This window comes from Glycine max, chromosome 18, assembly GCF_000004515.6.
Source record: "Glycine max cultivar Williams 82 chromosome 18, Glycine_max_v4.0, whole genome shotgun sequence".
Classification (NCBI taxonomy): domain Eukaryota; kingdom Viridiplantae; phylum Streptophyta; class Magnoliopsida; order Fabales; family Fabaceae; genus Glycine; species Glycine max.
Genome location: NC_038254.2, coordinates 37,898,776 through 37,910,485, shown reverse-complemented (window position 1 = coordinate 37,910,485; position 11,710 = coordinate 37,898,776). Strand labels below are relative to the sequence as shown.

The following is an 11,710-nucleotide window of genomic DNA, read 5'->3' as shown; positions in this document are numbered from 1 at the left end:
CACCTAGCAGAAGCCTTTGATTTAGGCTGTGGAACATCATCAAGACCCTTGATAGTACTGTTCCATATGAGTAACATTTAAAAACTGGTGTTGTACGTTGAGGTATTACAATGCAAATGTATTGAAAAGAACACTAACCTATTAATAATCCCCTTAAGGTAGTTGTCTGGCCTGTTATGCAATGAACAAAACCAGACAACTAGGTGTTCCTTGGGCAGGATGACCACCATCTGCCAGTGTCCGCTGCAGTGGAACCTAAAATGGGTTAGTACATTAGTAAACATTAATTAAATTTAGTTATTTTGTGACTTACCCATTTAGGTAGGCTCCAAGATAGACATCGCGTTGTGAACTCTGCATCCAACTCTTTATGTAACTTTCAGACTCAAACTGTGATTGCCCAAACCTCTGAATGGACTATGGCTCGAGGAATCCATAGATATCAGAATTCCCCACTCGCATACATGTTTCAGTGAGATGCCTATTTATGTTAAGTCAAAGTTAAATATTTATGAATTGAAAGCCTTAACTTAGGTAATTAAAAGCCTTCTATATAAAGACTTACAGAATCCACAACTGTAACACTGATATGCTGAGACATTGACCACTGTGTGCGATTTCGGAGAGGTCTTCGTGCTTTATGTAGAGGGGGAAATCTGGATTAAAGACCCCGAACACGGTGGCATCCCATCTAATCTGATAAGGCCTCAAGAAAAGCTCTGGGATGGTCAATGTCATCAGATAAAGCGGATCATCGACCTCCGGATCGGGCTTCGAAGGTGGTTTTGCCGGAGACACAGCTACCTGTTCATGAAACAAAGTTAAATAGCCTAATTTGAGGCACGCTTAATGAATTAATTTAAAAAGAAGAAACATATAGTAAGGACAATAAGTACCTGCTGTGATAAAGACTTGACCAGATGTGTCGGCCAAGCAAGGAAGGTATGAAGTGTCTGCCCCACTAAGGAAACCTCATCAGTGGGTACAGGAACTGGAGCATCTGCATCTATAACCTCCTCCACACTCACCTTTACTTGGCCAGGCAACAAAGGAGTGTTATGAACAACAATGGATCCCTCATAAACTCTCCCCATGGCAACCAGGCGGGCATGATCTGCTTCTATGTACAAGCCACACCTATCAGAGTTACCGGTCTCAGGATCGTTTCCTGAGGGATCAACACAACTCCCCTTTGTGCTCACTCGAGGACCGGAGGGACCAACCCGAGGCTCAGGAGGCACTGCAAGTCCCTGAGATTGCATTTGCGACTAAAGCTGGCTGAAGGATGCCATGACCTGCCTCGTCTCTTTCTCTGTGATGGACTCCTCTAGCTGGTCCCTGATCTGCTGGGTCAGCTGCTGTAATTCGTCAAGAGGCAGGGAGGAAGCGCTGCGGGACGTCCGTGGAGCCGATCCAAAGTATTGCTTGATGGTGACACCAGCTCCAGCAGCACGGACACGTCCAGGGTGCTTTGGACGCCCAATAGCAGCGGCGAGAACATCCTGACGTCCATGGGGGACGAACGATCCCTGTGTGGCCTGCTCCTCAAACCAATCTTGCATAGAAAACACACAGTGGTACATGGCATTCTCAAAATATTGAAACATAATTGTAATGGTTAGTTGAAAATGACTTACAATCTTCTCAGTGATTTCCTTTGCGGCCTCAGTACTCATCTCCCCTGTCTTCTTCGTGCGGGCCATCTTCCACTTCACGTGGCGTCTGACCGGGGATGGAGGGTCGATGACGCCATCAACGCTTCCTGACTGTGCAGCTTCCTCCAGCTTCTTCTTCTTCTTCTCAGCCAGGAGCTTCTACTCCAAATAATCATAACCCCCACGAGACAAAACGTGGGGGGCAGTATTCTACTTCTGGATGGCTTGTGCCTTCTTGCGCACATCCTGAAAAAATTAAACAATAATGTTTGAAATGGGTAGAATGAAGTATAACAAAATCATGTTTAATATGAAAAACAACTTAAATGGCAAGGAACATACCTCCCAAGAAAGGAAAGATATTGAGCTGGTAGACGAGGAAGAAGCCCAGATTGGTGCTGATCGTTCTAGTGCAACCTCTAATAAATCTGAGATTTATAACGAGGAAGCATGGAATGCAGCACAAAAGCATAAACCAAAGAGGGTGGAGAGTGTCAATGCTGATGCAGAAGCCTTTGGTGATCACTGGAAAATTCAGATTGCTTTATGCATTCTGAAGCTGAAGCACTAGAACATATGAAGAAAAGAGATACAGGCCACCAAAGTGTGTCATTGGAGAATAAGACAGGAGATTCAACTGTGCTGAAGATAGGAGATTTGGCTAAAGTTGTGATAAAACAAGACATGAAGGGAAGAAAGCATAAATATGGGTTTAACAACAATAAACGTAAGAATAAAATGACTTGTTTAGATGTTATTCCTTCTGGTTCGAGTAATAATAACCATGACAATTCTCTCCATGTTTTCTTTGATATTGATTTTCTTTTTTGCAGAACACAAAGAGGGGAACGAACAACAATTTGAAGGTTGTACATTCAGGAACTAAAGAATGCAAAATAGCTAGTAATAAGAGGGATTTGTTTTTGGGATTTTCTGAGCACCAAGAGCGGCTATGCAAGAAGCTTGCACTTGAGGAGGGAAGGATATATGCAGCTAATGAACAACTTTCTTAACTATTTGTCCTTCATATTTTACTGTTTCTTTTTACTAATATGTAAATATAAATAGTATAAGGCTATGGCTTATGGACATGGTCTTTTTTACCCCTAACAATCTTAGAAGTAAATATAGACCATGTTTTTACGCCATAGCCTTATACTATTTATATTTACATATTAGCAAAAAGAAACAGTAAAATCTGAAGGACAAATAGTTAAGAAAGTTGTTCATTAGCTGCAAATATCCTTCCCTCCTCAAGTGCAAGCTTCTTGCGTAGCCGCTGTTGGTGCTCAGAAAATCCCAAAAACAAATCCCTCTTATTACTAGCTATTTTGAATTCTTTAGTTCTAGAATGTACAACCTTCAAATTGTTGCTCATTGTAAACAACACAAAGTGGACCTTGTCTGTCTCCAAAAAACCAAAAGGGAGAAATTTAATAAAAGTATTTGCCAGGCCATTTGGGGGGACTCGACTGCCCATTGGGATTATGTTCCTTCTGTGCAGGCTGCTGATGGCCTATTATGTTTGTGGAATAACTCCATTTTTGAGGTGGATAGGAGGGAGAAAGGTAGAAGTTTTTTAATGCTTGAAGGGACATGTATTAGTAATAATCAGAGGATGATGATTGTCAATGTCTATGCTCCCTGTGATCTGGTTGGGAAGAAAGCTTTATGGGATGATCTGAGGCAGTTGAAGGCCTCTAATCCTAGTGGATTGTGGTGTTTTCTTGGGGACTTCAATAGCATTAGAAGTTCAGAGGAAAGAATCAGCTTATCTCAAAGAAGGGCAGATCCATATGATATTTTAGCTTTTAATCAGTGGATTTTTGATATGGAGCTTCAGGAAATCAAATATGTTGGGAATAGTTTTACATGGATCAGGCCTAATGGTTGTGTGAAAAGCAGGCTTGATAGATTCTTGGTCTAAGAGAATTGGATATCTCTTTGGCCTGAGACCTGCCAAACTGTCCTTCAAAGGAATCTTTCTGATCATTGCCCAACTATATTGCAAACTAGCATGGTGGACTGGGGTCCAAAGCCCTTTAGGGTGTTTGACTGGTGGCTGCAGCAAAAGGGGTATCAAAAAATGGTGAGGGAGGCTTGGAAAAAGGATTAGCAGGGGGGGTTGGGGGGGGTATTGTCCTTAAAAATAAGTTGAAAAACTTAAAATCTATTATAAAACAGTGGATCAAGGTAGAGGGGAATCTAGCCTGATGGAAGCTTGCTTGTGGAGCTTCTATGGAGGCTGGATCTTTGAGCTTCAATGAGGTCCTTCAATGGTGATTTTTCACCATGGAGATGCAGCGGAAGGCAAAGGAGAAGAGGAGAAGGGAGGCGCCATCCACTAGGGAATAAGCCATGGAAGAAGGAGCTTTACCACCAAGATGAGCCTTGGATAAGAAGCTTGGAAGGATGCTTCAATGGAGGAAAAGAAAGAGGGAGAGAAAGAGAGAGGAGGGAGCACGAAATTGAAGGAATAAAAGAGGGGGAGAAGTAGAACTTTGAAGTGTGTCTCATAAGACTTTCATTCATCAAAGTTACAACAAGTGTTACACATGCTTCTATTTATAGACTAGGTAGCTTCCTTGAGAAGCTTTCTTGAGAAAACTTCCTTGAGAAGCTTCTTTGAGAAAACTTCCTTGAGAAGCTAGAGCTTAGCTACACACACCCCTCTCATAACTAAGCTCACCTCCTTGAGAAGCTTCCTTAAGAAGATTCCTAAAGAAGCTTGAGCTTAACTACACATACCTCTGTAATAGCTAAGCTCACCTCCTTGAGATGAGAAGCTAGAGCTTAGCTACACACCCCCTATAATAGCTAAGCTCACCCCCATGACAAAAAACATGAAAATACAAAAAAAGTCCTTATTACAAAGACAACTCAAAATGCCCCGAAATACAAGGCTAAAACCCTATACTACTAGAATGGCCAAAATACAAGGCCTAGACGAAGGAATAACCTATTCTAATATTTACAAAGATAAGCGGGCTCATACTTAGCCCATGGGCTCGAAATCTACCCTAAGGCTCATGAGAACCCTAGGGCCTTTCCTTGGATCTCTAGCCCAATCTACTTGGAGTCTTCTAGCCAATGCCCTTGCGGGGTAGGATTGCATCATAGCCTCTCATCGAAATCTGTCTGATCAAGAGCTTAAGGACATAAATTCACTTCAGCAGGAGTTATGGAATGCCTCAAATGCTTTTGAATCTTTAATGAGACAAAAATCTAGGGCCAGATGGTTGAAGGAAGGGGACTACAACACTGCTTACTTTCACAAATTAATAAACTTCAGGAGAGCATACAATGCTATTCTAGGTATCTTTATAGATGGGGAGTGGGTTCAGCAACCTAATACAGTGAAAAATGAAGCTGCTAACTTCTTCCATAATAGATTCACTGAACAGATGCATTCTAGACCTACCTTGGATGGGGTTCACTTCAAATCTATTTCTCATAGGCAAAGAGAGCAGCTGACTGCCCCATTCTCTGACCAAGAGATCAAAGAAGCAGTGTGGAGTTGTGGAGGGGACAAATGTCCTGGGCCAGATGGCCTTAACTTCAATTTTATTAAGGAATATAATCAGCTTTTTTCTTATTAGTAGACAACAAAATTCTCTCATCTCAAATATGGGTGATTTTAATCATGATAGTTGGGGGTGGAACCTCAGGTGGAGGAGGAATTTATTTGATTATGAAAGTGATTTAGCTGTGCAATTTATGGAGGAAATATGTTCTATTCCTATACAGAGGCATATTAAAGACTCTATGCTGTGGTTGACTGAACCCCATGGTCAATACACTACTAAATCAGCTTATAGTTTATGCATTAACCCCAGTATAACAAGTTCAGATGGGAAGATCTATAAGACAATTTGAAAGTTGAAAATCCCCCCCCCCCCCGGGCAGTGGCTTTCTATTGGAGGCTTCTTAAAAATAGACTTCCCACCAAGGACAATCTTCTAAGAAGAAACATCAGTATGCAGGAAGATAATTGCCCTCTATGTGGAAGTGTACAGGAGGATGTGGGTCACTTATTTTTCAATTGTAATTTGACAAGAGGTTTGTGGTGGGAAGCCATGAGATGGATCCGGGTAGCAGGTCCCCTTCCAATCACACCTAAGTGCCACTTTATTCAATTCTGTGAAGGCTTTGGGGAACTTGTGAATCATAATACAAGGTGTGGGTGGTGGATTGCCTTAACTAGCTCTATATGGCAGCATAGGAACCAAACTGATTTTCCAAGGAAAACCTTTTGATCCCTATAAAGTCATGGATCATGCTATCTTCTTAGTTTGGTCCTGGCTGAAGGCTAAAGAAAAAGATTTCAATATCAGCTTCAACCATTGGTCTTCCAATATATCGAATTCCTTTGGATAGTTTGACTAGGCTTTCATACTATTGTTATATTAGGGTGGGTTGTTATTTTGGAGGGTAGCACTTAGGTGCCTTGTAATCTCTTTTTATGGTACCACTGGTACTGGTTTGCCTATTAATAATATATATATATATATATATATATATATATATATATATATATATATATATATATATATTTTGCCTTCCAAAAAAAAAAAGGCTTTAACAACTACCAAAACCAGTTGTATGCCATTCCCCTTAAGGTGTTGCTGTCATGCATACTTTCCCAAAAACACTATAGTACAGCAAATGTCCCTCCACAAGACACGTCATCAAAACCCGTTTCCTCTTTGGTTAGCCATCTGAACCATAAACAACGATATACACTATAGTACTAGCTGATAACACGTAGATAGACAGATAGCAATCAACCTTGCACAAAACCATAGAAATACATATATGCCCAGCTAAATACCTTAAGAATATTACTTCACTTTCTGGCAGATTTTCTTGTTCCATCTCATTGAAAACCTTGATTGCTTCTTGTCCTTGACCATGAAATCCATAAGCAGAAGCAATCCTTGAGTTCCACAACTCAAGGGATTGTGTGGCAGCCTATTATAAGGAAGTTTGAAGCCAAACTTGCAAAATGGAAGCAAAGAAGCCTATCTATGGGGGCAGAATCACTCTCATTAATTCAGTTTTATCAGCCTTACCTAGTGGCGATACTATCTATGGGGGGCAAAATGGAAGCAAAGAAGCCTATCTATTGTGTGGCTGGGGGATAATTTAACTCTACAAGCAAAATATCCTACTTTGTATTTAATAAGCAATCAGCAGACCTTTCTATTTCTATTTTTTACACATTTAAAACTCAAACATATAAAATATAAAATATATAACAAACTAACAAAGATAAAGACAAAAAAAAAAGGAAATATAAACTCACCTCACTTGCTGCTGCTGCCCATCATTTCACTCTCACAACAAATAGGAATCATGTACCTGCATGGACGGATCCACATAAAGCTATAAGGAGATGATTGCTCCCATTAAGATATTTTTTGTAGTTAAATATATTTAATAAAAAAATTACTCCCATAAAAAAATCAAAATGAATGGTTTCAAGACATGATCGATTGCTAAATTAAGCAACTAACATGAGAGTACAAAGCCCTGCTGCTCCAATAATATATATGAGATGCAAAATGGGAAAATTTAACAACTACAGCGGAAATTTTTGTATGCAAGGAAAATGAATCAGACAACACACAAGTGGCTTGACACGGGTGGAAAGAGATGGTGGCAAGTGAAAACTTTGGCACTCAACATAGATTGTATATAGACTGAAAATACAGTTTGATTTTTTATTTTTTATTTTTTATTTATACTTTTCCTGATTGAAAATTGAAATCAACCCAAACTTTAAATGAAGGTGAGCCTAAGCATTTCCACTAAACCGGTGGCAGTCTTTATCAGCACCAGGTAACGTGTCTAGTGTGAAAGGCTAAGAAAAAAAAATACAACAATTATATAAGAGTGATGGTGCTAGATGTTGGATTAAAGCCTCGAATGGTCAAAATAACATTATTGTATCAACGAGATGTGACATTTTCTAGAAAATACCCTGTTACTTTAGAAAATAGTGTAACAAAAGAGAATTAAGAAGAGTGATGTTATTATTATTTTTTATAATATCCTCATACTAGCTAGTTCTTTTAATATTTTATAAAAAAATTAATTAATTAATTAATTTTTTATCTTAAAAATACACAAAAAATCAATACTTGATTTATGTAGTAAAAAAAAAGAGGAGATTAATATTCTGCAATATGCCTAAGGTGGCAAGATAACCCTCATCAATTCTGTCTTAACAACCCTGCCTATTTATCCCTAAAAATCTGGTGCATAAGGTAGTTTCTATTCAGAGGAATTTTTTGTGGGGAGGAGGTTCTGAGGCAGCCAAGATACAGTGGGTCAATTGGGATACTGTTTGTCTTCCCAAGAACAAAGGGGGGCTTGGGGTTAAAAATATGTCCAAGTTTAATGAGGCCTTGATTGGTAAATGGGGATGGGACTTGGCAAATAACCAGAACGAGCTTTGGGCTAGACTCTTGATGTCCAAATATATATGGTGGGTGGAATGCTTTATGTTATGGTAGAAATAGTGTAGACTTCTCCCCTTGGTAGAAGGATCTAAGAGCTGTTTTCCAGCAGCAGCATAGCAACAGTCTCATCAATAATATGAGGTGGAAGGTGGGTGATGGGGTCCGGATTAGGTTTTGGAAGGATAAATGGAGAGTAGGAGACTTAACCCTACAAGACAAATACCCAGCATTGTACCAAGTGAGTACTCAGCAGAACCACTCCATAAACTCAATGGGCCTCTTATATATGAATATAATTATATTTGCTGAGAAAAAAAAAATCTATAGTAGTTGGGTTTGGCAGGATTTGCCTTGTATCTATTTGCTATTTTCAGTACATCTAGTACTGAACTATTATTAATATAATTAATTTTTACTGTGCAAAAAAAAAACCAGACCAACTTTGGAACAAGATTCTGGTTTCTAAATACAATGGTTGGAGGGGTTTGGGTCAGGGGCCTAGAAAGCTATACTTCTCTACTTGGTGGGCTGACTTAAGGGTCATCATAATGGAAAGGAAAAACATGCATTCCTGAGTCTAAATTAGCTCTGTCTGGTACTTTATCTATTCTAATATTAATTATCTTTGCTTTCCAAAAAAAAAAATGCCTTCCAAGCATCATCATAGCTCAAACCACTACACTCTTTATCAGACAAGGCACCACACTGGACAGGAGAATGGGACCCCATTTTGAAATCCCTCCAGCATGTCTCATAGCACTTGTAAGCAACTATAATGACTTAGTATCATCTTAGTCTAATTTAAATCTCCAAATTCACAGAAACATGAACGGGTAACAAAACATATTGTTTGGAAAAATAATCATATTTCCTAGTCTCAGCTTACTCAAATATCAATCATATTAGTTAGTCTAACTAGGGTTTCGAAACATCACAACAGAGACATACCATTGAACAATGGATTTTCATCATTAACATACAACAGAGACATACCTTCGATGGCTTCCTTGGGAGTCTTAAAGCCAAGCACAATGGACTTCCAAAATCGAGTCCCACCCTTTCCGGGACTCGATTTTTTCCTAGTTTTCTTCGACCTGCGAAAGTGAGCAAATGTTCAAATGAGGAACGCCTAATGTTAAAACCAAAGGACGTACCTCAAAAGATAAGTGCCAGACACGAACTCCACAAACGCGAACTCAACAATGTGGTTGCAGTCACGAAAGCACAGCCCAATTTGCGACAAACACCAACTCAGGCAAAAGGAGAAACAACAAGAACACCCTGGGAGTACCCTTTCCGGGACTCTTTCCTTTCCTAGTTTTCTTCAACCTGCAAAAGTGAGCAAATGTTAAAACAACGAACACCTAATGTTAAAACGAAAGGACGTACCTCAATCAATAAGTGGCAGAGACGATCTCCACAATGTGGTTGCAGTCACGGAAGCATAGGCCAGTTTGAGACAAAGACGAACTCAGGCAGAAGGAGAAAGAAGAAGAACGATAGGGTTCAAGCACGCGGGTTGTGCAATTTTAGATTTTTAATATATAATGATAACAACATCGGTTTTTTTAAAAATAACCGATGTTAGCATCAACTACGTAACATCGGTTTTCTTAAAACCGATGTTAACATCGGTTTTCTTAAAACCGATGTTAACATCGGTTTTTACAAAACCAATGTTAACAACGGCATACTAACATTGGTTTTTCCAAAACCGATGTTAACTACTCCATAGTAACATCGGTTATTAAAATAACCGATGTTAGTATCGACTAGTTAACATCGGTTTCGGAAAAACCGATGTTAACTAAGTCTACTTATTTACAAAAATGTCACCACGCTTTTGTTAACATCGGTTTTGTGAATAACCATGTTAACCGTCCGATGTTATATCTAAAAATTGTAGTAGTGATTATTTAATAGATATGATCATTTATATATTATCAAATTCATTCCAAAATAATGTGAGAAAACACATGATTAAATTTTGCACTTATAGTATATAGAATGCAATAGAGAAGGTAGAGATGGTAAAAATTAGAAACATATATGCACCCGTATATATTTGTGAGTAAAACCTACTACAAGTTAAAAATGGATACATTAATGAATACCTACTTATTAGTGGGGCGAGAAAATATAGTAAGGTATGTTTTTTTTTTTTTTTTGAAAGAGTGCTCTTATTATTTCACTATCTCAACAATACAAGAAGGAGGATAAACAAATTGATGAGGGCTAGCATAATCTTAAAAATAGTAAGGTACTTATACCTACGAATACCCACAATTTGAAATTACTTAAATGTTCATATTATATACAAAAGTAAATTTCTCTAATTTATTTGTAGCATAAATATATGTTTTAAAATTATTTTTATTTTTAGTATAATTATTTGTTTCAAAATATTTTTATTTTACATTTTTTAAAAATTTATTTTTAACAAATATTTATGGATACCCATGGATACTTATAAAATTTGTGGATAGTTACATGTGTGTGTCTGCAGAAATAACAATCTATTTTTTGAACGAAAAATCAATTACCAAATGATTTTTTTATATTATTTTATTTCTCTCTTCTTTATTTTTTTATTTCTCTCAAATCAAGTACTAATTCCTAAAATTAATAAATTATCTTATCTCTGATTCTTGGCCATCAGGATCTGCTACTACTGGTTTCTCTACAAGGATTACCAGAATTATTCAAGGTTATGATACACATTCGTTTAAGTCCAACTTTGATTCTTGGCCATCACTGGTGCTGATTTTATATTTTTTTAATTAGTTTCTTGGCTCAATTAAGTTATGCCATCTAACATTAATGTTATTTGGCACTTACAGGTATGGCAAATCAATGAAAGTGCTAAGACTTCATTACCTAAGGAGGACATCGGTAAATTTTATAGTGGAGATTGTTCCATAATATTGTACACTTATCCGGCTATGTGAATTTATATGTGAATGTGACTATGGTTTATGAAATGCAGGACCAGTATATATTACATACTGATCCTTTTATTATTATTATTATTATTATTATTATTCAATATTATTATTATTATTATTATTTTGAAAATTTATATGTGAATGTGACTATGGTTTATGAAATGCAGGACCAGTATATATTACATACTGCTGAGGCCCAGAATATTACCCTTTCATTCGCCTGCAGGCATGGTACTTTTTCAAAACATGCCTAAATATCTACAGTTTGAAATTGAATAATTTAGTTTTTTTATACGAATTTGTTATTTAGAACATATTCTAAATTTAAAGATATCATCAATTAGTTTGTAAGACTAGGATACTGTTAGTATTTGAATTTGGCATTACATTTAAGCTCGAGGGATAAAACTCTTAGTTTTAAGGTTTCATCTTTAGTGATTTGGTGGGGTTTCATTTTCTTCATTATTTTTAAGATGTGCACTGCACAACTCATCATATAACTATCAAACATGGATGTTATAGTGCCAAATTTGACATTTTTACCATACCCTTGGGAGATAATAGGCTTTCCAATTTTCACTGATTCCTATTAGATCTCTAAGCACGTGCTAGTCCTTCATAAGGTTTTTGGAAGCCATTATAAGAA

At 37.6% G+C, this 11,710-nt stretch overlaps 1 long non-coding RNA gene across 1 annotated transcript; it reads right to left on the bottom strand.

Moving 5' to 3' along the window:
- Positions 1-1,753: 1,753 nt before the first annotated feature.
- LOC102669489 (uncharacterized) lies at positions 1,754-9,701 on the bottom strand. Its single transcript, XR_005889548.1, has 5 exons — positions 9,509-9,701; positions 9,274-9,448; positions 9,113-9,213; positions 6,961-7,016; positions 1,754-1,901 (listed from the first exon to the last, which is right to left on the bottom strand). It is a non-coding gene; the product is annotated as an uncharacterized lncRNA (long non-coding RNA).
- Between the last annotated feature and the right edge of the window lie 2,009 nt (positions 9,702-11,710).